The 20,405-nt window shown below is 43.0% G+C and overlaps 2 long non-coding RNA genes across 14 annotated transcripts in view; one reads left to right on the top strand and one right to left on the bottom strand.

The window, feature by feature from the left end:
* The window catches only part of LOC140470141 (uncharacterized), a 766,637-nt gene that overhangs the window by 606,610 nt on the left and 139,622 nt on the right, over positions 1-20,405 (bottom strand). The window lies entirely within an intron of this gene.
* Positions 7,447-20,405, top strand: part of LOC140470139 (uncharacterized) — an 82,191-nt gene continuing 69,232 nt past the window's right edge. For 10 of the 13 annotated variants that reach the window (XR_011956408.1, XR_011956407.1, XR_011956411.1 and 7 more), the window contains exons 1-3: positions 7,447-7,582; positions 13,160-13,251; positions 14,202-14,288. This is a non-coding gene — a long non-coding RNA (uncharacterized lncRNA). Of the gene's footprint in view, positions 7,583-8,182; positions 8,307-13,159; positions 13,252-14,201; positions 14,289-17,962; positions 18,068-20,405 lie in introns of those variants that run through there. The other 3 variants (XR_011956404.1, XR_011956399.1, XR_011956405.1) reach the window with 2 other exon arrangements.

Raw genomic sequence — 20,405 nt, 5'->3', positions numbered from 1 at the left:
GTCAAATTCTGCACCATTTTCATTCCCGATAAATCATATTGCAATCCCTGAAACATCATGTGTATTTCTCCTTCCACAGATACCAGTGATCAAGGCCAAAGCTCTGTTACCTGTTGAGAAGGTGATGTTTGATTTCCTTGTACTGCTGCAGTTGGTATGGTGAAGGTGCTCCCACAACGTGGTTGGGTAGGAGACATTACAGATTGCTGACTCAGAGATAGTGAAGAGTAGAAGATATCTGTACAAATCAACACATTTTTAATTTCACAATAAAATTTAGAACTTTTGACATAAGGCCACAGATGGAGAATATTACGTCCGGTGACCAAACCTTTGTGAAATAAGCAATTTTTCAGGAATGACTTAAAGGAAGAAAGCAGATCTTAGAGGGTGGGAATTCCAGACCGTGTTGCCTTGAAGTGAGTTTAATTGTCCATCACCATTCCTGACTAGGTGTGGCAGAACTGCAGAGCTCAGATCTGATCCATTGATTGTTGGATCACATAGTTCTATTTGGAGTTGCTTGCACTGTTTGGCATGCAGGTTGGGTAGCTTCACCAGGTTGGCACATTTTTAGGTATGCCTGGTATTGCTCCTGGCATGCCCTGGGGAACTCTCCATTGAAATCTATAGAAACAGTCACACAGCTGAACTCAAAAATAAACACATCACTGGGAGTCTAAACTAAAATGAGTTATTGAGATGTGAAAGGGTGTGTGGTGCAGGAAGATAGGAATGATTGCAGCCAGGAATTAAGTCAAGGGTGTGAAAGTAAATTGCTGTTGCTTATAAATGGGAGCCTTTTGATGGATCAGCAAGTTCTGGTACAAGTGAACACTTGGGCGGTAGAGCTTTCAATATTCTGGAGATTATAAGGAGGGGGATTGTGGGATGTTGGCCAGGAGTGGGTTTAGGTCATGAAATCTAGAGTTAACAAAATGAATGAGAGTTTCAGTAAATGAGTTGAGACTGTGGTGAGGTCAGTTGATATCACTGAAGTCGAAATAGTGGTCTTGGAGTGGGACTGGGCTGTCACCCTCACCTCACCTCTGGAATTTAGCTGTTTGTCAGTTTGTGAATCAAGTCTGTAACAAGCTCAGGAACTGAGTGGCCCTGGCAGAACCCAAACTGGGTTTCACAGAAGGTTATTGCTGAGCAGCTGCGTGACAGCACTGTTGATGACACCTTCTATCACTTCACTGCTGAGCGAGTGTCGACTGATGGAGGGGAATTGGCTGGGTTGGCTCTGTCCTTCGTTTTTGTGTTGGACATCCCTAGGAAATGTTCCACAATGTCAGTAGGTGCCAGTGCTGGAACAGTACTTGTCTTGGTGGGCAGCAATTTCTGGAACACAACCATCAGTATTGCCACAATGTTGGTAGGGCTGACAGCCTTTACACTACTTCTCCATTTCTTGATCTGATTTGAAATAAGTTTTCAACCAATTTGATTCACATCTATGATGTCAGGGACCAATGTAGAAGGCTCATCCACTTGGCATTGCTGGCTGAAGATTGCTGCAAATGCTGTTGCCTTGTCTGTTGCATGGATGTGTGAGACCCTCCATCAGTAAGGGTGGGGATATCTGTGATGCTTCCTGCAGTGAGTTTAATTGTCCATCACCATTCCTGACTAGGTGTGGCAGAACTGCAGAGCTCAGATCTGATCCATTGATTGTTGGATCACATAGTTCTATTTGGAGTTGCTTGCACTGTTTGGCATGCAGGTTGGGTAGCTTCACCAGGTTGGCACATTTTTAGGTATGCCTGGTATTGCTCCTGGCATGCCCTGGGGAACTCTCCATTGAACTCGGGTTGATTCCCCTGGCTTGATGTTAATGGTTGAGTGGGGGATATACCAGGCCATGAGATTTCAGATTGGGCTGGAGTACAGTTCTGCTACTGCTGTTGGCCCACAGTGAGGCAGAAGTTGCAGGGTCAAGAGGGCTGATTGTGTGGTTGTATTTTCCAGTGCATTGGTAGATGTAATGTGGTCCATCCAGTTTCATTTCTTTCTTGAGACTGTGCAGTGATTAATACAATGAGTGATTTGGTGGGCCACTGTCAGGAATGCAACTTTTAAAAGCAGGTTTTGTGATTTACACATGAAAGAAATGAAACTATCATGGTATTCAAACAGATGAAAGACTCAACAGACAATCAAGGTATTTTTCAATGGATAATTTCAGCTACATCACACTGTAAATTGTTGCTATAAATTCTGTACCTTAGAATTGTGCCCTCCACAATCACCTGATGAAGGAGCGGTGCTCCAAAAGCTAGTGTGCTTCCAAATAAACCTGGTGGACTATAACCTGGTGTTGTGTGATTCTTAACTTTAGAATATTACAGCACTACTAACAGGACTGCATGTAAACAGGCTCAGTCCAGTTAATCAATACATTCGGAAGGATTTCTTCCAAGTTTGATGACGCAATATTAGTCAAAACAGTCGACTTCAACCTGCAATGTTGCTCTTAACAAAAACCTCAGGCTGACACAAAGCTCTCCACCCCACTGCAATGTGGTAACTGGGCCTGGCCCGGGAATTGGAACTGGGACATTTGTAGACTGTGATCTCAAAGGAAGCGAGCAAACACAATTCCGACAGAGTAGTCCTCAAAGATGAGTAGCAAGTTTGAGACAAGGCAGGTGGTATGCCATCATGCACTTAGCTTAACTGCATTTCTTATTTACAGTAGTGTTTTGCAAAGTATAAAGAACTGTGTTTTTTATCATGGTTGGGGAGTTATATCCTCGTTGATCACAGTTGCTGCCTCTCGCTCCTCAAGTCAAATCATAGGATCTGTAACAAAACAATAAACTGCAGGTGCTGGAGATCGAAACCCCAGAAACAAAGTGCTGGAGAAACTCAGCAGTTCTGAGGGCATTGGTGAAGTGAAAAACATGTTACATTTCAAATTCATTGACTCTTCGTCTGAACGGACAAAAGGTCATGAGACTTGGAGCTTACAATATTTTATTCCCCTCAGAGATGCTGCTGGACCTGCGGTTCTCCGACATTGTGCTTTTTATTTTGAACTTTATTTATAAAACAGATTGGAAAATACTAATCTGCAAAAGTGCATTGTAAACATGAGCATGGTGTCCACACTTGAGTTACAGAAGCACGCCTCAGTTTAAAAACAAGATTTAACTCAAAGTAACATTCCATCTCAAAATTAGCTGAGTTACACCAGGAATAAATCTCATCCACCAAATTTGGCACTTCAGCACAACATCGTGCAGTGTTGTACACAGCCACCTTTACCAAAGAATGATCACATGTCACAAAATTGAAGGCCAAGAGCATGTCTCTTTAAAGGAACTGAAGTCAAACTCTCAATTTTTTTGGAAGGATTTTTATTAAACCTGATTGAACATTTAAATCTCAGAGCATATTCTTTGCTTTTTTAAACAAAGTTTGTGGGAAAGTTCCCACATCTTGCTAAAGGTTCATTTCAGTCTGATACATAGGTCAAGCAAACATCACACTTTCCATTCACTTCTACAAATTGTTTGTAAAATCATGTCACGTTAAAGAACTGGACAGTAAATGCCACTGTATGCAACACGAGTGAAGCCTGTGACAGCAGATTTAGCTTTGGAGGGCAGTGTGTGTGCTTTCTAAATTCTTGGAGCACTTTGGGAGACTGCTCCCAGATGGTGATAGTGAGCATATCTGGAATGCACTGTTTACCTTTGGGAATCCTTGGGAGACAATCTGTGGTTTCAATAGTACTTGGCTTGCGTTGGTGTCCAGTAAGCAATTCATAAGTAACTTTATGTATTGTTGTTGACTACCTGAATGGTATTCAAATCTGCCAGGTTGCCTTCAATAGTGTGAATGCATTTATTGTAAATATTTGGAATATTCCAGAACTTCCCAGTGCTTGGCAAATTCAGGGGGGACAAAAAAATCACATTTGAGTAATTTGAAATTAAGAATCCAAGACGACGTAACCACTGAAGTATTCTATTCAATTAGTTAAATGGAGTGCTCACATTTAAAATACCCGTTATCCATAGGAATGGATGGACTGGCAGAATTGGGACCAAAATCCTAGCTGGGAAGTGTGAAATGTGCTTTGATAAAGTCACCTGCATTTACCAACAATAATTTGGCAAGCTCGGAAATTTAAAAAACAATATGAGTTTCATTGCTGCTCCAGTCGGGTCCCAAGCTCTGTGAAAAAAAATAACAACGGTCAGGTTTATTACATACACTCTGAAACACGTGTTCCTTCTACAGATCCTGCAAATTTCCCCAATGAGCATAGTCCATCCAAATGAAGTTGCTAACTTTGGCCAACTAATTTCTTTCCTAGCCTCAAAAGCCTGAAGAGTGACTAGAAGCAATTACTCCACATATGTGGGAACATTACCGATGAGGATTTTTTCCTTCAGCATTGACTTCCATATATTCAGTGCCCAGAACAGATAAAAAGCTTGTTACCTTTTTTCGAGCAATGATTCAGTGGGAGTAAAACGCTAACCTTTTCTTGCTTAATAATCAAGCTGCCTAAATTTTAAAAATGAACACTTCTTAATAGATCACTAGATCCTAACAAAATATTTTGTGCGAAACAAATCACATGATACAGTTATTCAGATAACAAAACAAGTTTGTTCATTGAAGAACCCAGAGGAAAAGGTCATGAAATAATGTGAGTTTGATATACCTCAATCATCATTTCAAGTGCATTCTCTGCATAAATTCTCCTTTTCCTCCTCGAAGTATTCAACTTCTTGAATAATTGAGAGAATGAAGTCACAGTTGTACAACACAAAATCAGACCCTTCAGTCCAACTTGCCCATGCTGACCAGATATCCAAAATTAATCTAGTCCCATTTGCCAGCATTTGCTCCATATCCATCTTAAACACTTTCTACTGATTATCAGTTTATTTTACTTTATCAGCACTTGAAATACTGACATTTTTTCTCTCCCAACATTGGTGAAAGAAATCATTCACCCAAGTTAGTTTTGTAATCTTTCACAAAGAAACAACATATACCTGAGTGCAACACAAAATACTGCAGTTCCGCGATATCTGGAAACACTCTAAAGGTGAGGCACTGATACTGCACAAGTTTGTCAGCACGGTTTCAATTACTGACAATAATTTAGTAATGTCTTAGCCTTCACATAGTTAAGGTAAATGTGAGATATCTGAATTTCATGAATTGGTTCCTATTGCACTTTGATCAACAAAAATTATTCTTGGTTTAATCTACTCAAAGGAGAAAGTGACGACCAAAGAAGCTGGATATCAGAGTCGAAAAGTGTCATGCTGGAAAAGCACAGCAAGTCAGGCAGCATCCGAGAAGCAGGAGAGTTGATGTTTCGGGCATAAGCCCTTCATCAGGAATCACAGGCTTCAGAAAAATAACTGGCGTAGACTTATGCCAATACATATGTAGAAGGGTCAGAGCATGTTACTATCAGATTAGAGACTAATTTCAGATTTGGTACCATTCAGTGCAACATTTCAGTATGATATTTACATATGTACCGAAAAGAGAAGTTGTCTAAAACTACAAGCTCTAGAATGATTATAGGATTAAACCTGGAAATAAAGCTGGTGAACAAGAATGGCAAAGTGAGGTCCCATCAGTATCGCCTTGGGCAGTGTCAAGTAAGAATTTGAGAGCAGAGTTGCCACTTTGGTGTAATCTTCAGTCTGGGCAAATTGCAGCAAAAAGCTGTTCAATTTTATCTGCAAATTATTGAATGCAAAATCCTCCTTGCACAATAATGAGGCAGCATTTTGAGATGTCATTTTTAAAATATATTATTTTCAAAGTTACTCACAATTAAGAGTGATCACTTGGTGCTGTCTGCATAACACAGTATGAAAAGGAATTAACAAAAAAAAATTATAACCCAAATTCAGAGTCACAAATTCATTGATTATTACATGATCCAGCATTTATAAGTAATCGATTTTTAAAAATAAATACAGATACATTTACTAACTATATTGGAGTACAATCAAGTTTCTTACTGAATAGTGACAGGATTGGACAGAGTCTGCATGGATTTAAGAGAGGGGAATCATACTAAGCAAATCTACTGAAAGAACCTACAGAGTCGAATATTAAAGTAAGAAATTGCAGGACATTTAAAAAAGCTTATCATTAAACATGGTAGACTGGGTTTTGTGAAAGAGAAACTATATTTGACAAATTTGCAACAGTTCATTGAGGAGATAACAAGCAGGGCTGATAAAGGGCAATCCAATGATGTCCTGTGTTTGGATTTTAAAAATGCAAATGATAAGATGCTACATAAAAGTTAATTGCACAATTTAGGAGGTCATGGTATCGGGGTAATATATTAGCATAGATTGGTTAACCACACTGGCTGTTGCCGAGTCCTCACTTGCAGTGCTGTATACAATGATAGCTCCCATATTTAATAAAGGATAAACCAACATCGGAGACCATAAAAAAGAAACTTAGCTGCTTCGAGGACAAAAGGGTTGACGTGTAAAGAATAGATAAGCAGAGGTGATCTTATGGAAACAAGATTCTGAGGAGCTTGACAGGGTGGATGTTGACCACACCAGTGAAGTCTCAAACCAGGGGACATTACATAAGGGAACATTCATTTTAGAAAAAGTAAAGATTTTTTTCTCTGTGAATGGCTAGAATTTTCTCACCCAAACTTTTGTGAAAGTTAAATGTGGGAGGGCAATGGTTGGGTTACTCTTCGGAGTAACATGGTTGTTCTGGCTTGTTGGGCTGAAGGGCCTGTTTCTACATAGTAGGGAATCTGTGATTCTATCTCAAATTATTTTAAAAGAGGGCAGATCAATTTTTGAAATATTGAGCAGTTGAGGGCTATGCAGATCAAGCATAAAAGAGGTGTTGAGGTCTGGGTTGGCCTAGCCATGATCTTATGGAATGGGGGAACAAGCTGAAGGGAATGAATGCCCTACGCCTACTCCGATTCCTTGAGGCTCCATTTCATGTTTTTTTTTATTTCCAAAGAAGAGCGTGATACAATGTGCTAAAGATCTCAGATGTTCTAGTTCAGATGGCATTGATTCATCAATCACAGCTATACAGACATGAGTAGGAATGCAATTCCCTCCATGAATAAAGGAAATCTACTGCAGAGCTCACAATAAGGAAATTCTTATCTTCAGTAAACTCTCCCATCACATCGGTAAAAACAATAACTGCAGATGCTGGAAGACCACAGCAGTTCAGGCAGCATCCAAGTAGCTTCGAAATCGACGTTTCGGGCAAAAACCCTTCACCAGGAATGCTGCCTGAACTACTGTGCTCTTCCAGCACCACTAATCCAGAATCTCCCATCACATTACCCAATATATCAGCTAAAGCAGGACGCACTGCGCATGCTCTAGCTAACGAAACGACCCCGGGAGATTGATGTCAGCACCGGACCAATGAAAGGACGGTGGGCGGAGCTGGATGACCTGGCCGGAGGTTGGTCCTCCAACCAATCAAAGTGAATGAAGGGCGGAGCTAAACTAAACCATGTGATCACCCTCGCGCGCGGAGCGGAGTCGCTGTAATGAATGCTCGGGAAGTTATGGAGAGAAAGGATACGGTAAGGAAAGAAATAAACAGGGAAACGGAAGAAAAACTGTGTTGCTATGAGCGGAGAGGTTTTACAAACAAATTGTGCACGTCGGAAAACACAAATTTGAACGTCCCAGTTCCGTGTTTACAGTAAACGGGGAATTGCCTTAGCGCGGCTGCGGGCCTGAGTGAGCGCCGCCATCTTTATTCGGGACAACGATTCACTGGACACGTGCACTGCCGCCATCTTTGTAGGGGGCAAGGTGCAGCCAGGCGCATGTGCAGCCTTTCTCTAGTATAGAGTCATTGGGATCATAGCAGCCAAGACTGCTCTGATTCACCTCTGGGCTCCCGCATGACCACTTTGTCAAGATCCAGCTCCCTCAGTCTCGAACCATGGGTGTAGTTTTGGTCTGTTTACTACTGTATTATTACTTTTATAGACCCTTTGCTAATGAGTTTTTCACTGCGGCCCAGCCCCTGACCATGTACTGCTCTATTATCAGATTACTTTTTTCTTGAATGTTTTTGATAGTCAAGAATTATTTTTTTCCAATAAGCAAGTGTATTTTCCTTCTATTTCTGACTATCAAATTCTGCACCATTTTCATTCCCTGTAATCCATTTTGCATTCCCTGAAACATCAACTGTGTTTCTCCTTCCAAAGCCCTGTTGTTTATGGAGAGGGTGATGTTTGACTTTCTTGTACAGCTGCAGTTTGTGTAGTGAAGGTGCTCCCACAATGTGGTTGGGTAAGTGGCATTATAGATTATTCATTCAGCAACAGTGATGATTTGAAGATAATGTCCAAATCAACAACAGTTTTTATTTTTATTATCATGCTTATAATTTCACAAAAATACTATTGAGAACTTTAGATATAAGGCCAGAGATGGAGATATTAGGTCAGGTGACCAAAAGCATTGCCAAAAAGCAGGTTTTGAGGGATGTCTTAAAGGTGGAAAGCAGACCTGTGAGGTTTTGGCTGCGAATTTCAGACCATGCTGCTCCAGCAACTGTAGAAACAGCCACACAGGTGAAGTAATGAATTAACAAATGGTTGGGAGTCTCGAAGAAAGTAGGTTATCGAGGTCTCAAAGTGTGTGTGGTGCAGGGAGCTAGGGATTATCACAGCCAGTAATTAAATCAAGTGTGAGAATTTTAAATTGAGGGATATTGGCCAGGTGCTGGCAGGTGACACTAAATTGGGTTGGGGTATCTGGTCGGCATGGACGGGTTGGACCGAAGGGTCTGTTTCCTTGCTGTACATCTCTATGGCTGTATGCTGTTGATTAAAATTAGGAGCCTTTTGATGAATCAACAAGCAGAGATTTAGACTTTCTTGCGATTACAGGGAGGTTCAATGTGTGAAGCTGGCCCTGAGTGTGTTTGGAAAATGAAGTCTGGAGATAACACAAGGTGGATGAAAGTATATGAGCTGAGACAAGGGTGGAATCAGCTAGAAATAGTGGTCTTGGAGTGGGACTGGGCTGTCTCACCTCACCTCACCTCTAGGGTTCAGCTTGTTGCCAGATTGTGAATCAGGGCAGTAACGCAATGTGGAGCTGAGTGGCCCTGGTGGTGCCTAAAATGAGTGTCACTCAGCTGGCTGTTGCTGAGCAGCTGCTGCTTGGTAGCCCTGTTGATGACATCTTCCATCACTTTACTGCTGATCGAGTGTGGAGACTGAAAGAGGGAAATTGGCTGGGTTGGATTGCCCTGTGTTTTGTGTTGAACATCCCTGGGCAATGTTCCACATTGTCGGTAGATACCAGTGCTGGAGCGGTACTTGGCTTGGTGGGTGGCAAGTTCTGGAGCACAAGCCATCAGTATTATTGCCAGAATATTTGCAGGGCCCGGAGCCTTTGCACGACTTAACCGTTTCTTGATGTTATTCAAACTGAATTGAACTGGCTTAAAACTCGCATCTGTGATGTTGGAAACCACTGGAGAAGGCTGAGATGGATCATCCCACTTTGCACTTCTGGCTGAAGATTGCTGCAAATGCTGTTCTCTTATCTGGTGCATGGATGTGTGAGGCCCCTCCATCAGTAAGGGTGGGGATATCTGTGATACTTCCTCCAGTGAGTTGTTTAATTGTCCATCACCGTTCACAACTGGGTGCGGCAGAACTGCAGAGCTCCGATCTGTTCCATTGGATGTAGGATCACTTAGCTCTGTTGCTTGCTGCTGATGCTGTTTGATATGCAGGTAGTACTGTTTGATAATTTCACCAGGTTGGCTCTTCAGTTTTAAGTCTGCCTGGTGCTGCTCATGGCATGCCCTCCTTTCCTGTCCATTGTGATGGGTGAGATCAGGATTTACAAACCCATGAGATTACGGATTGTGCTGGAGTACAGTTCTGCTGCTGTTGATGTCCCACAGTGCCTCAGAGATACCCAGTTTGAGATCCTACATCTTTTCAAAGTCTGTCCCAATTAGAACGGTGATAGTGTCACTCAACACAATGGAGGTTTTTCTCAACTCTAAGGCAAGTCTTGTGTCGCCAAAAGGAATGTGTGATGGTCGCTCTTACCGATACTGTCATGGCCAGATGTATCTGCAGCTAGTCAATTCATAACAATGAGATCAAGTATGTTTTACACACTTGTTGGTTCCCTCACCACCCGCTGCAGACTCAGTTGAGCAGCTATATCCTTTAGGACCTGGCCAGCTCAGTCAGTAATTCTGTTGCAGAGCTAGTCTCGATTGTGGACATTGAAATCCTGTACCTAGAGTACGTTTGACACCATTTTATTGCCTCAGTGCTTCCTCCAAATGTTGTTCAACATGAAGGAGAAGTGATTGATCAGCCAAGAGAGGGCGGGACGTGGTAATCAGCAGGAGCCATGAGACTTCCTGGTCTCCGGAGCCATTGCTGTGTACTCCCAGGGCAAATCCTCCCTGTCTGTACACCACTGTGCCACCACCTCTGCCTGGTCTGTCCTGCCGGTGGGACAGGACATATCCAGAGATTTCAGGAGAAAGTGAAGACTGGAGATCAGAGTCAAGAGTCTGGTGCTGGAAAAGCACAACAGGTCAGGGTGATGAAGGGCTTAGTCTCGAAACGTCGATTCTCCTGCTCCTCGGATGCTGACTGACTGTTGTGCTTTTCCAGCACCACACACTCTATCTAGGGATGGTGATGGTGGTTTCTGGTCATTGTTTGTAAGGGATGATTCCGTGAGTATGACTATGTCAGGCTGTTCCTTGACTAGTCTGAGACAGTTCTCCACATTTTGGCACCAAAAACCATGTGTTAGTCTGGAGGATGTTGCACCATCGAGAGGGCTGATTCTGTGATTGTAATTTCTGGTGCCTTGTTAGTTGCCAACTGGTCCATCCAGTTTCATTCCTGTGTTGAGACTTTGCAGTGATTAATACAGTGAGTTGCTGGCTGGGCCGCTGTCGGGTTGGCAGGATTTTTTTTCGCCAATGACAATGGTTTCATGGAGATCAGGAGATTCCTAATACTTTTTTTTTTCTTGAATTCAGATTCCACCATCTGTCAAGATGGGATTCGAACCAGGACTTCAGACATTTGTTTTAATATTCTGGATAAAACCCTGGTTCTGTTTCTTTGTAAAACACTGTCCATCGTCCTGTCTCCTCCATCCTCCCCTCCAGCAACGAGTGAGGAGCACATGGAGTTTCTCTGTCACTAAGACTGAGATAGTCTGATCTGCTCCTTCTCTCCCTCCCACTAGCCCACTGAGCCAAACTGCCTCACGTGGTGTTCCTGGTTTTTGTCCTAAACCTACATCTTTCTCCAGTCTCTTGTCAAGCCTTATCAGAGCTCACCTTGACCCTTTACCCTAATCTCGCTAAACTCACTTTCCAACTCTCTTTCCTCCGCTGCCGCCTCATCACTCCCCTTCGCCAATTCATGGATATTGTTCCTTGTTCTGTCTGTTGGTCTTTTTTGGTTATGTCTTTCTCTCCCATTCTGTGAAAAACTAATATTTGACCTCACCGTTGTTTGAAAATCCTGCTCCATCTCCACTCTCCTTTTCCTTTCTGAATTCCTTGCATTTGGTGTCCCTCAACGATCTATCCTTGGTCTCTCCTGTATCTCACGTACATAGTGCCAGGAGGTGATATCATCCAAAACCACTGTGTTAGGTTTCACATGTACACTGACGATGCCCAGCTCTCCCTCCCCATTATCCCTCTCCATTACTCCACTGTTACTCAGTTATCAAACTGCTTATCACATTCCCACTACTCTATTAGCTGCAATTTCCTCCAATGAAACATTGTCACGTTTAAACCCATTGCCTTACCTTTACCTTTCTGCTGAGCCCCTCCCTCCCACTGGGAACTCTGAGGCAGAACGACACTCTTCACAATATTGCTGTTCTATCTGACCCCAAGGTGACCTTCTGATCAGACATCCACACAATCACAACACCGGGAACTCCAATCTCTTAAATGTTGCTCACCCCAACTCCATTGCTACTGAAACCCCTTACCCACGTCTGTGTCACCTTAAACTTGAATCCAAAACAGAACCCTTGATTCCGTGACTCAGAATCTGGTTTCAGACTCCCCTCTCAGTATTTACCCTCAGACACATCCTCTCTGTATTTATCCTGTCAAACCCCTTAAGAATCCCATCTGTCTCAATGAGATCACCTCTCTTTCTCCAAAATCCAGTGAGTAGAGTCCCAACCTTTTAACCCTTTCTTTAAAAGATCATCCCTCCAAACCAGGGATCATCTCATTGAATCTTCCCTGAAATGCCTCCAATAAAGTGACACATTTCCTTATCTAAAGGGACCAAAACTGCTTTCATTACTGTAGATATGGTGGTCTCACCAGCACTGCCACACGGTGCTCTCAGGTATATACTCCAAACTCTAATACTGAAAACTTTTGAAACAAAAAAATTCAATTCCCCTTCCTGATTCCCTCTTGTAACTGTGTGGTAGCTTTCTGTGTTTCCTGAGCAATTACCCCTGGTCCCTTTGTTGTGCAGCTTTCTACAGTTTCCACCATTTAAATAGTACTTTGTTCTTTTATTATCTCCTCCAAAATGAGCAACTTCCCATTTTCCCAAGTTACACCCCATCTGGCAACTTGTTGCCCCCTTCTCCTGTGCATCTCTCTCTTTTCATAATCCTCTTAGACCTTTACAGTTATGCCTTTTCTAGGAGATATCCCCCCTTCCCATTCTTCCAAACATTTATTGGGAGCACTGGGCAGTGGGAAGCAGGCAGAGTTGCTATCTTTTTAGGGATACGCTTTGGAGTGATTGGGAGGATCTTCCTACCCATTGGTCAGGATGGAGACAACTTGCCCATCGTTAGGCATTAGCCTTTCACACCCATGCCTTATTGATGAGGCAGAGCGGCAGCATGGAATGAAAGAAAAGAAAGTAATTCTTGTTCCCCATAACTCACTGACCCTTGGATCATTTTCTCCAATGTGTTCAGTCACATAAGATCTCAAGTTGGAATCTCCTAGAAACCCACAGATTTCCCTCTGAGTTGACTCCTGATGTCCTCAAAGGTAATATGTACAGTAATCCTGGGCCACGAGGAGGGGATGGTGTGAGTTTCTAACTTGAACTGATAGTGACAGATTTTATAAACTTGTATTACAGGTGGACGTTCAGATGGTGATCTCAGTAAATATTCTGCTAAACTCTGGTTGAATTACTCGGTATATCAGGATCTGGATATTCGCATTGTGTGTGTGAGTATTGTGTTCCAGACCAATCCCATTTGCTGCTTAAAAATTCTCCTTTGAATCATCGCCTTCTCTCAAAAGGTCTCCCCAAACCTTCAGTGTGTCATCTAATCCTTTTATGCTGACCTGAAGAGTGTAAGTTTTATTATTCGAATGTGTAATTTTTGTATAAGAATACCTCAGAGAGGAAGCAGAATATTCTTAAAGGGGAGAATAACCATTTTGAGGGGAGGCTGTTTTTATTGGTATCAATGACATAGGAATAGAAGAGTTCACATTATTGGATCATTGGAATCTCTTGTGGAGTAGAATTGACCTCCATCAGAAGGATGGATTGTACTGGCACTGGAAGGGAACAGTTGCTAGTGCTATTCAGGAGGCATTAAACCAGTGAAGGAATGTGGGTAAACACAGAGAGAGAGTGAGGGAAGTGCTAAGTCTGACGCTGGTACAGTTCAGACGTCAAACAGTCAAGGCAGACAAGGGCAAGGCACAGAATGAGCAGTTACACTGCATTTATTTCAATGCAGGAGGCCCGATAGGTCGGGCAGAGGAGCTCAGGGTATGGTTTTGAACATCGCACTGGGATATTATAGCAATTACAGAGGCATGACTTAATGATGGATAGGACCAGCAGCTTAATGTTCCAGTGTATAGATGCTATAGCAAAGATAGAAAGGGGGCAACAGAGCAGGGGGAGAGGTATTTTTGATTAGGGATAACATTACAGCTGGGCTTCAAGAGGGTATTCCTGGGAGTACATCCAGGCAGGTTATACAGGTGGAACTGAGAAATAAGAAAGGGATGATCTCCTTATTGGGATGGTACTATTGACCGCCCCCCACTTCCCCAATAGTCAGCAGGGAGTTGAGAAGCAAATTTACTAAGAGATCGCTTATCTGTAAGAATAGTATGGTTGTGTACAAGACTTGACCTTCTTTGTTATTCATTCACAGGATGAGGGTGTCACTGGCTGAGCCCAAAGGGCAGTAAAGAGTCCACTACATTGCTGTGGGTCTGGAGTCACATGTAGGCCAGACCAGGTAAGGATGGCAGATTCCTTCCCTGAAGGATATTAGCGAATCTGATGAGGTTTTTTTTTTCGCAATAATCAACAATTGATTCGTGGTCTTTAATAGATTCTTAATTCCAAATTTTTATTGAATTCTCATTCCGCTGTGTGCCGTGACGGGATCCAAACCCTGGGCCCCAGAACGTTATCTGGGTGTCTGGGTTATCCATCTAGTGATAATCTCACTGGGCCATTTGGCAGGGTGAGTGACTGAGGTATCCGTGGGGCAGCACATCAGCACCAAAGATCCCATGGTTTCTGCGGAAGATAGAAAGGGCTGGGGAGGGAGATATATCCCTGGTGGTGGGGTCTGACTGTAGGTAGCGGACATAGCAGAGGTTATTGGAGATTAGTGGGTGGCAGGTGAGGACCGGGGGATTATATTCTTATTGTGGTTGGAGGGGTGGGGGGAAGGGGGAGGTACAGGAAGTGGAGGATATGCGTTGGAGTGCATTGTTGATCAAGTAAGAGGGAAATCCGGTCCTTGAAAGAGGAAACCTTTCTGGGATGTCCTGGAGTGGAATTGCTTCTCCTGGGAGCAGATATGGCAGAGGTGGAGGAATTGGGAGTACAGGATCACGTTTTTACAGGAATATCCTCGAGAGTAATCAGGAGAGCAAAAGGGGGACTTGAAATATCTCTAGGAAATAGTTTAACGAGAATCCAAAGAGATTCTACAAATACATTAAGGATAAAATAATAACCAGACAGAGAATAGGACCCCTTAAAGATCAACAAGGCCATCTATGGAACAACAGGAGGTGGGAGAAATACTATGCTATTCTATTCGAGAGAGTTTGGAGAAATAAATAGTGATAATTTGAAAAGTGTCTATATTACAGACGAGGAAGTACTGGATGTCTTAAACAGTAGCAAAATGGATAAATCCTTGGGACCTGATCAGGTTATCCCAGAAATTTGTGGAAAGCTAGGAAGGTGTTGGCAGTGCCCCTCCCTGAGGTATTTATATCATTGTTTTGACAGGTGAGGTGCTGGAAGATGGGTGCCATTATTTAAAAAAGGTGGTAAGGAAAGGCCAGGGAACAAGAGAACAGTCAACCTAACGTCAGTGGTAGGTAAGTTGTTGGAAGGGATTCTGAGGGACTGGATTTACATGTATTTGGAAAGACGAGGATTGATTAGGGCTAGTTAACATGGTTTTGTGTGTGGGAAATTCTCTCTCTCTAACTTGATTGAGTTTTTTTGAAGATGTGACAAAGATGATTGATGAAGGCAGACTGTGGGCGTTGTCTTTATGGACACTGAACGATGTTCCACAAAGCAGACTCGTTAGCAAGGTTAGATAACATGAAATGTTGGGAGAACTAGCCATTTGGATACAAAACTGGCTTGAAGGTAGGAGACAGAGGGTGGTGATGGAGGGTTCTTTGTGGACTGGAGGCCTGTGAGCAGCATTGTCCTGCAGGAATAGATATTGGGTCCTTAAATAAATGAGTTGGATGTGAATATATGAGATATGGTCAGTGGGTTTACAGAAGACACCAAAATTGGAGGTGTCGTGGACAATGAAGAAGGTTAGTTCAGAATACAACAGTATCTTGACCAGATGGGCCATTGGAGTGAGGAATGGCAGACTGGGCTCAATCTAGACAAATGTAAGCTGTTGGATTTTGGAAAGGCAAATCAGAGCAGGACTTGTACACTTAATGGTAAAGTCCTTGGGAATGTTGCTGAACATAGAGACCATGGAGTGCAGGTTCATTGTTCCTTGAAAGTAGAGTCGCAGGTAGGCAGACTAGTGAAGGTGGTGTTTGGTATGCTTATATTTATTGGTCAATGCATTGAGTACAGAAGCTGGGACATCAAATTGTGGCTGGACAGGACATTGATTAAGCCATTTCAGGAATTATGTTTTAAGTTCGAAATTCCCTGTTCTGGAAAGGATGTTGTGAATCTTGAAAGAGTTCAGACAAGATTTACAAAGACTTTGCTAGGGTTGGAGGATTTGGGCCACAGGGAGAGGGTGAATAGGCCAGGGTTAATTTCCCTGGAGAGTCAAAGACTGAGAGGTGACTTCATGGAGATTTATAAAGTCATGAAGGGCATGGATAAGGTGAACAGCCAGGATCTTTTCCCCCCAGTTAGGTGGGTTCAAAACAAGATCACATGGGCTAAAGTTGAGAGGGCAAAGATTAAAAATGGATCTAAGGGGCAAAGTTTTCATGCTGGGTGTGGTGTATGTGTGGAATGAGCTGCCAGATAAAGTAGTGGAGGCTGATACAATTACAACATTTGAAAGGCATCCGATTGGGTACATGAATAGGAAGAATTCTAATGATACGGACCAATAGCTGGCAAATGGGGCTCCATTTGTTGAGGATTCCTAGTTGTCATGGATAAATTGGACCAAAAGTCTGTTTCTGTGCTGTACATCCCTAGGACACTAATAAATGAAAATAAGATATGTTCCTCTTTTGTGGAGAGCCAGTAGAAGCACAGATAATTGTCCTTGGAGCTGAGAAGGTTAAGCAGTGATTTTGACCAGGTGCAAATTTGTTTCTAGGATATCTAATCTGCAGAGAGAGGGGAATTGTTAACAATGTCACAATTTTAGTAACTGTTTTCAGGTAATTGGCAAATAATGTGAATATGTGAACATTTTTTTATTCAGTAAGTTCTGAGTATCTGGAACAGTCTGAATCGCAGCTGGAAACAGACTCAGCAGTTATTCATAAACAGATTTGCAGCATCTCCAGAGGGAGAGGGTACATCCCAAATGGACTGAATAGCCCCAGCCCCTGTGCTCTGTGATACTGCCCCATTGACTGTGAATGCTGAAGCTCATCCCAGGGCAGAGAGAGGGAGGATCCCACCACTCACCTCACAATGGGCCCCGATGATTGATGTCAGCACAGGCCAATAGGGGGCAGAGGGCAGTACTGGAGGACCAGGTTGTACCAGTTTGTCCTCTAACCAATCGGAGTGAATGAGGGCATCCTCAAGGCTGGAACTAAAGAAAGGCACATATCGCAGAGATCTGAGAAACTGGAGGACATGAGATAGGGAGCGTTCTGTGGCTGGTGAGGAATTATATAAATAAAGAAGAGTTGTGAGGCTGGATGAAGTGACAGTGATCGGGAGAGTTGAGGATGGAGGAATTTAGAGTTAGTGAGGATTAGAGTCCTAATGTTATACAGCAAGGAAACAGACCCTGTGGTCCAACCAGTCCATGCCGACCATAATTCCAAACTGACCTAATTGTACCTGCCTCTGCTTGGTCCACATCCATCCAAATATTTCCTATTTATGTACTTATCTGAAGGTCTTTTAAATATTGTAATTGTATTCACAGCTACCACTTCCTCTGGAAGTTCATTTCACACGTATAATTTTTTTTTTAAAACCCTAATGTCTTTTCTCAAATCTTTCTAATTTTTTCTCAAAATGAATGAACCCCAGTTTTGAATCCCCCTCGTTCCCCCCACCCCCACCCCCCACCCCCCACCCCCGGCTATTCACCTTATCTACACTTAATAAAGTCACCCCTCAACCTCGTGCACGCCAGTGAAAAAAATTCCCAGCCTATCCAGCCTCTCCTTAGAACACAATCCCTCCATTCATGGAAACATGCTGGTAAATCTCTTCTGAACCTGCTCCAATTTAATAACATCCTTCCTATAACAGCACAACCTGAAATGGACAGAGTATTCCAGAAGAGGCCTCCCCAACGCCCTGTACATCCTCAACATAACGTCCCAACTCCTGGACTCAAAGGTCTGAACAATGAAGGTAATTGTGCTAAGCTCCTCCTTAACCACCCTGTCCACATGGAACACACACTTCAAAGATGTGAAGCCCTCGGTCTCTTTGTTCCCATATCACTACTCAAGGCCCTACTTTTATTGAGTGTCAGTCCTGCCCTCGTTTGTTTTGTCAGGATGTTATATTTTGCATTTATTCCAATCCAAAAAATTTTTGAGTATAAAGGCAGTAGGAGTATAATTAAGAGGGAAATCAGGAGGCAAAAAAGGGGCGTGAGATAGCTTTGGCAAATAGGGTTAAGGATAATCCAAAGGGCTTTTGTAAATACATGAGGAACAAAAGGCTAACTAGGGAGAAAATAGAGACCCTCAAAGATCAGCAAGGCAGCCATTGTGTGGAGCTGCAGGCGATGGGCGAGATAGGAAACAAGTATTTTGCATTAGTGTTTACTGTGAAGAAGTACATGGGAGATATAGAATGTAGGGAAATAAATGGTGTCATCTTGAAAAATGTCCTTGTTACAGAGGAGGAGAAAGTGCTCAATGAGTGGCTAAGGAGCTGGTGCAGGGGAAAAGGATTCACGTTTTTTGGATCATTGTGATCTCCTCTGGAGTAGAGTTGACCTGCATAAGAAGGATGGATTGCAACTGAATTGGAAGATATCTAATACCTAGGCAGGGAGACTTGCTAGTGATACTCGGGAGACATTAAACCAGTGAGGGAGTGGGTGTAAACCCAAGAAGATAGTGAGGAAAGAGATATGTCTGAGGCTGGTACAGTTCAGAAGTCAAATAGTCAAGGCAGGCAAGGGCAAGGCACAGAATGAAGTCGGACTGAGCAGTTGCACTGCATTTACTTCAATAGAAGAGGCCTGACAGGGAAGGCAGATGAGCTCAGGGTATGGTTTTGAACATGGCACTGGGATATTATAGCAATTACAGAGGCATCACTCAGGGATGATCACCTTATTGGGGTTTTCTGCATGGATTTCATCCTGGGGCTCTGGTTTCCTCCCACAGTCCAAAGATGTGCAGGTTGGGTGGATTGTCCAGGCTGAATTGCCCACAGTGTTCAGGGATGTACAGGTTGGCTGGCCCTGGGAAATGCAATGTTACAGGGGGAGGTTAGGAGGCTCTCCAGGTCAGTATCAATGTGATGGGCCGAATGACCTGCTTCCACACTGTTGGGAGTCTCTGATAATTCTACTAGTTTTAAAATAGTTACAGAAAATAATATACCAGATCTAAAAGTTAAGGTTCTGAATTGGACAAAGGCCAATTTTGATGGCCCAAGGCAAGAACTTTCATCTGGCCCATCAAGCCTGCTCTGCCATTCAATAAGATCAGGGCTGAGCTTTCCATGGCCTCAGCTCCACATTCCTGCTCTCTCACCATAACCCTTAATTCCTTTCCTGTTCACAAATCTACCTTTTGCCTTAAAGGTATTCAAGTTGATAACATCAACTGCTGCACTCGGCAGGGAATTCTACAGATTCACAACCCTTTAGCTGAAGAAGCTCCTCCTGGACTCAGTCCTAAATCTGCTCCCCCTTATTTTGAGGTAATGCTCTGTAGTTTGACCTGCCCTCAGTGGAAATAGCCTCCCTGCTTCTGTCTTATCTACTCCCTTCATAATTTTATTGTTTCCTATCCAACTTCCCATTCTTCTGAATTACAATGACTATAGAACCAATTTTTTCAATCTCTCCACATACGCAAACCCTCTCAACTCCCAACTCAAACTAGTGACCCTCCTCTGTACTCCCTCCAGTGCCAGTACATCCTTCCTGAAGTAAGGAGACCGAACCTGTACACAGTACTCCAGGTGTGGCCTCCCCAGCACCCTGTAAAGCTGCAGCATAACCATCCCTCTAGCAAGGAAGGACAATATTCCCTTCACTGCCTTAATTACCTGCTGCACCTGCAAACCAACTTCCTGTGAATCATGCACAAGGACACCCAGCTCCCTCTGCACAGCAGCATGGTGCACATTTTCACCATTTCATCATCCAGTTTGCTGTTAGTCCGACCAAAATAGATGACCTCACATTTCCCAACATTGAACTCCATCTGCCAGACCCTGATCCACTCACGTAACTGATCTGTATCCCTGTGCAGACTTAGTGGTCTCTGCACACATTGCTCTACCTCATCTTTGTATCAAATGTGAACTCTGACACTGTACACTTGGTCCTCAACTCCAAAACATTTGTGTAAATTGCAAACAGTTGTAGTGCCAACACTAATCCAAACACCCCTTTATCCCCATTCTTTATTTTTTGTTGGTTAACCAATCCTGTATCAATGATAATTACCCATAGTGCTATGCATCTTTACCTCATACAGCAGCCTTTTATGTGGCAACT

This window comes from Chiloscyllium punctatum, chromosome 50, assembly GCF_047496795.1.
Source record: "Chiloscyllium punctatum isolate Juve2018m chromosome 50, sChiPun1.3, whole genome shotgun sequence".
Taxonomy (NCBI): domain Eukaryota; kingdom Metazoa; phylum Chordata; class Chondrichthyes; order Orectolobiformes; family Hemiscylliidae; genus Chiloscyllium; species Chiloscyllium punctatum.
Note: the sequence above shows the minus strand (reverse complement) of the source record. Positions and strands in the feature narration are given on the sequence as shown.